Source organism: Arachis ipaensis, chromosome B4 (genome assembly GCF_059453495.1).
Source record: "Arachis ipaensis isolate K30076 ecotype BB chromosome B4, ASM5945349v1, whole genome shotgun sequence".
Lineage (NCBI taxonomy): Eukaryota > Viridiplantae > Streptophyta > Magnoliopsida > Fabales > Fabaceae > Arachis > Arachis ipaensis.
The window spans coordinates 39,768,234-39,774,233 of NC_142439.1; positions in this window are offsets into that span (position 1 = coordinate 39,768,234).

A 6,000-nucleotide genomic window follows, 5' to 3' on the forward strand; every position below is an offset into this window, starting at 1 on the left:
TTTGATCCTCAATCCGTACGTGCGCGTGGATCTCCAACATGTTATTCCGCGCTTAAGCGCCTAGTGCGCGTGCGCATCACGGATGAACGTGCCAAGAGTGACCTCTCTTTTTAACTCATGTGCCACGCTTTTAAAAGCGTGGCCTAAGGCTCCAAACGTGCTCAAACTTTAGAAGTATGTCCAGAATTCTTCCTTTGAGCTTATTTTGTACTTTCTGCTTCTTTTCCTTCATCTTTTCACCTATCATCAACCAAACAGATACATCAAAGCCTTGGCATAATCATCAAATCTTTCATCATTCATATTATTAACAAAATCTTGCAAGAAATCTAATGAAAATGCATAAAATTACCAATGTTTGATTGAATAAAGACAAGCATGAAATTATCACTCAAACACTTACTTATTGCCTAAAAATGCATGAAAACCAAAAAAAAATTAATGAAAAAGGCTTGTGAAACTAGCCTAAGATGACTTGTCATCACAACACCAAACTTAAATCTTGATTGTCCCCAAGCAAGCAGTAAAGCATAAGGAAAATTAATGGCAGCAGAGAAGTGTATAAGCCCTTTATTGGAAGACATTGAATACTGATTAATGGGGTTTTCATGCATGGTATCTTATAGACTTTTATTCTGTGACTGAGACATCAACATTCCTTTGAATCCTTACTTGAATTACACAAAAAAATGAGACATGTTATTGCTTGGTCCTTAGTTTTTCTTGTTCTCTTTCTTGGCTGAGATTTCTTGTTTGCTGAGGCTTAATGCTATATGGTGAGGCAGCTTTTTAGAGTAAGCTTTCAGCCAGCATTCCTGCCCCGGTTGATTCAAGATGCAAGGTGTTGAAACACCCCTATGGGCTTACTTGCTCAAGCCTCTCCTTAGCACACACACATCATAGGCATTTAGCTTGTTTTGTCCTTTGGAAATTGATGTCCAGCACCTCTTTGGGTCACTAAATGCTTTGTCTCAAAGTAGCTCTTGATGGTGGACTTTTGTTTGGCAATCCCGAGTTAGTTAACCCAAGTTGCCAGGTGATGAAGTACCCCTTAGAACCTAGTTATCCAAGCTTATCTTTATACAAGAACATCACAGGTATTTATCCAAATTTCCAGCCATTGGTGCCCAGCCTTGTTTCTTTCTTTTGCTTTTTCTTTCTTTTATTTTGGACCTTTTTTCTTTTGTCAAGTCTCATGAAATGTTACTCAAGTTCATATCACAAAATCATGCCAACATTCAGTCTTATTTATAAATCAACTAATGAACCAACACATACCACCACATAACCTCATTCTGTCTCATATCATACCAGACTTTTACTCTTTCTCTGTTTCACAGTAATTTTTCTTTTATTCAAGCATGAGGAACAAATGATATAATTCAAGTAAGATGAAAATAAATCAAGCACTTAGACTCGCAAGCCATAACAACATGAAAACAAACAGACAATAAATAAATCTAATAGAACACTAATCAACAGGGGACATTTGTACTTTCAATCAGCATATTTGAGCTAAAGTTAGTTAGAGAACAACACAACCTCTTGGAGTCCATTTGTTTTGTCTGTGTTATCATCATTGTTGGGTTCCATGTCCTTCCTTTGTCGATGATGATGTATCTTTTCCTCGAAGAGATTGAATGACTTCCTACAAAAGATATTGAAAGTTGCTTCTTCCCAAGCACTTGAGAAACAGTTAGCATGCATGTATGCTTGTAATTCTCTGAACTCAAGTTAGTGTGGAAACACCAAACTTAGTTCCTTACCTACTTCTATATGCAGCAAAATGGATACATGCATGAAACATCAAGTACTTCTTATTAAGAAAATAAACTATGAACTAGAAAACAACCATGAACTAGAAAACAGATGTAAACTAGAAAACAAACTAAAAACTAGAAACATAACAATTATTAAGTAGTTTCTCTGATTGTTTGGAGTCGATACTAGTCATGCTAATGGTGTAATGTGTCCTTAATGAAATTTTTGGTGGAATACTAAACTTAGAATCCAACATCCACCCCTTAATTATTTTGGTGTGTAACACCAAACTTAGCTCTTTGCAATACAGAGAAATCTACTTAACTTCTTTATTGAAATAACTAAGAAAGGAAAACTACTGACCTGTAGCTGCTGACTTTCTTCCTCTTCTTCCAGTTTGTTAAGAGGAATGACCTCAATGATAAAGAGGAGCCAGTCAGTGCCCCATTTCTTGGCCTCTCCCCAGCAAGCTTCCTTTTGTTGGTTGTTTGATTGAGCTTTCTTACTGATGGTCCAGGGGTTGGATTGCTTGTGGTTGACCTCTCTTTCTTCCCTGATATGTTCAATGGTAGCTTGGTCACAATCCTCTCTTCGGTGTTGTTGTTGGTTGCCTTCAATTCTTTAATTTTAATACATGGTTGCTGTGTGATTATTGGAGTTGTATCTTCATCAAAAGCCTTTTGAATTGATGGTTCTATAAGCCCTTCATCTATGTGATTCTCTGCTTCACTTGAGTTTGGACTCCCTTGATTGTCTTCCTCATTTTCTTGTTCCTCCACTTCCTCTTTTGTACTCAACATCTTATTTAATAGCACTTTCAAGGAGGAGGTTTGTTGATCTCCAAGATTTCTTCATCTTCTCTTCATATCTCTTAATCAAGGATTCAAGTGCTAAGACTCTTTGGTTCAGGGGAGTTTGTGAGGGTTATGATTTTTCATGTTCCTTTGTCATCTCAAGTGGCTTCTGTAGATCTATAGTCTCAGGTTCAAATACCTCCACAACCTCCTCCTCTATTAAAATTTCACTTGATACAGTAGCCTCTTTATCTTGCTCTTCTACTTTCTCCTTCACATCCACCAATTGGTCTTTCTCTCCCTTTCTTAGCACTTCTTTATTTCTTCTTGCTTACTCCAAATATCCATCCATCTTATTGCAGAGGGTTTCTTGCTCTTTCCAAGAGTCTATATATGTTTGTAGGTATTGTTCAAATGCTAGCTCAAGGGATGAAGGTTGAGAGTAATTTTGTGGGTATGGATGTGTTGTGGTGATGTTTTGAGGGACATGGAATGAATTTTGTGGATTGTGGAATGAATTTTGTGGTTGGTATGGATCGTGGCGGAAACTTTGTGTTGAGGTATCATTAAGTGATGAAGAATTTTCACATGAGAAACTTGGAGGTGAGGCTGGACAATTTTGCATAAATGAATTGAAGGTTTGCTCAAGTGATGATGGCTCTTGTTTAATGGAGTATGGCACATTGAATGCTCTCTGATTCTGATCCTCCCAATCACAACTTGAAGAATTGTGGAATTCATCACAATATAGATCATCTTGTGGCATTGGGGGACAATCTTGCATGAATTTTTTGAAAGTACACTCCAGTGAAGATGTCTCTTGATGAACAAAGTATGGATCACCAAGATCTCTTTGATTTTGATCTTCCCAGCCACAATATGAGTAGTTGTTAGACTCATCAAAATCTGGATCATATTGTGTCTCTGGGAAGTGTCCCATTTCAACTGATTGTTCACACTCTTGTTGACATGTCCAGACACCATGAGGGTAATGACATAAATCATCTTGTGATTCTGGATCATATCTCATGTGAATTGCTTGATCATCTATCATTTCTTGGTGATATTCCCAGTCATCATTAAGATAATGACTTGAATCATATTGTGATGGTGGGCAATATCCCATGAAATTGTCTTGCTCATCTTGTGGCTCTAAAGCATATCTCCATTGATTGGAGTGCTCAGAATCTGTGATTTCTTGGTGATATTCCCAGCCACCATTAGAATAGTCAATTAGTGATGGTGGGTAATATCCCATAAAATTTGTTTGATCACAAGATGAGTTGAACTCCATTTGAATTTTGTAAAACACATCACCAATGAAAATTGAATTTTATATCTCAGAGAAGAATTTCTTAGTGAGGCAATAACTCACACACCTTGGTTTCAGTAGAAAACAGAAAATTAAAAGGACAAAAACAAAGAAAATTGTTAATCTAGACTTCTCACCCACTTAATCATTGTCGATCTATATCAATCTCCGGCAATGGCACCAAAAACTTGATGAGAGAAAAATGGATTTTCACACAAACTTACCGGCAAGTGTACCAAGTCGCATCAAGTAGTAATAACTCACAAGAGTGAGGTCAATCTGATGGTGGCGGAATACCGTAGGTAAGGAATTTCACAAGATTTCCGCGTTGTAAGTATAGCCCTCAACCGACAAATAATCTGCGAATCAAATTTCGAAGGAATTGGTTGTCACAAGTTCAACCCCAATAAAAATAACCGAAGTATTCAAACTTTGGGTCGTCTCACAAGGAACGGGCAAACATGTGCTTCAACATTGGTTAGAAATCTGGGGTTGCAGGTCATGAGCAAGAAATTAAATAAAGAATCCTAACAAGCAAGTAATCTTGGAGTGTAAGAAACTAATTCGAACAACTAAAGCAAGATGTGAACAATTCAAAACTAATAAGATAACATCCAATATAATTCTACTCTAAGACTAACCAAATAACTATGACTAAGACAAAGCAATGAGGATTTTTGGGTTTTCAAATATGAATAATAAAGCAACTCTTGGCTAGACATGGGAATTGGGGTCACTATCCTTGTCTAGTAACCATATCTTGACAATTATGAGGAACCAAACTCATTAAATTTACTTCTATACTTGAAGTATGTTAAATGGTTTAGTCAACATCAACCCATAAGGTCCAACCTAGCTACTAATTGACTTAGTAGTAGGCTAGTGTCAATGGCTATTAAATTGACCACTAAGGGTTCCCAAATCATCAAATCCATTAGACCCAATGATTCAAGTTTACCCAATTTCCTTAGCCTAGGCCAAGAGTAAAGAGAACTACTCCATAATCAAAGGAAACATTTCATCAAACACATGGTAAGCATTACTAAAAGACATATTCAATGTGCAATTAAATTGAAATTAACAAGTACCCACTAACAATTATCAACATACAATCACTCAAACAACACAATTAATCATGAAAATTATCAATGTAACATTAGCAATTCAAGATCCACAAGATTCACAAAATGGGTATAAAATGACAATTGACAAGAAAACATAAATCTAACACAAGATCTAAACAAAATTATGCTAAGGAATTCAAATTAAACAATCAAAACTAGTAATTAACAAGATCCAATTCAGAATTCAACAAGGGAAGATCAAATTAAACTAGATCTATAGAAGAACAAGGGTTTCTCTCTCTAGAAGAACAAAAACAAAAAACTAGCTATAAATTGTGTCTAAGTGTGAATGAATGATCCCCCTTTTCCCCTAGCATCCTTGGGTCTTTTCCATGCAGAACCAACTTGAATTTGGGCCTCTTGAGCCTCAGAAATCACCATGCACGATTTTCTTTAATGAGGTCACGTGCAGCTTGTCACACGTACGGGCCATGCGTGCGTGTGCGCCAATTGATTTTGTGATCCACGCGTGCGCGCCATGTACGCGTGCGCGCCGGTGTGGATTTCCCTAATCTGCGCGGATGCGTCGATCTTTGTGCGCCACTTCCAGCTGTCCACATCCACGCGTGCGCGCCATGTACGCGTGCGCGCCCATGCTGAAATTTCCAAAATCCAAATCTTCATGTTCCTTCCTCTTGTGCATGCTTTCTTTCTCTCTTCTAGGCCATCCTTGCCCTATAAATTCTGAAATCACTCAACAAACACGTCATGGCATCGAATGGTAATAAAAGAGGATCAAAATATAGCAATTCTAAAGCAGAAGAAGCATGTTTTTCATCATGGAGCAATATTAAGAAGGGAACACAAAATCATGCAATTCTTGTGGATAAGTGTGAATAATATTGACAAAACCCCCAAATTCTACACAATACACAAAATTGGGGTTTATCAAATCTCTCCACACTTAAACCAAGCATGTTCTCATGCTTAAAAATAAAAAGACCAAAGATCATGGTAAGAAAGGGTTCATGAGGTGCAAATTACCTAAATGAGTGCATGCAACTAGTGT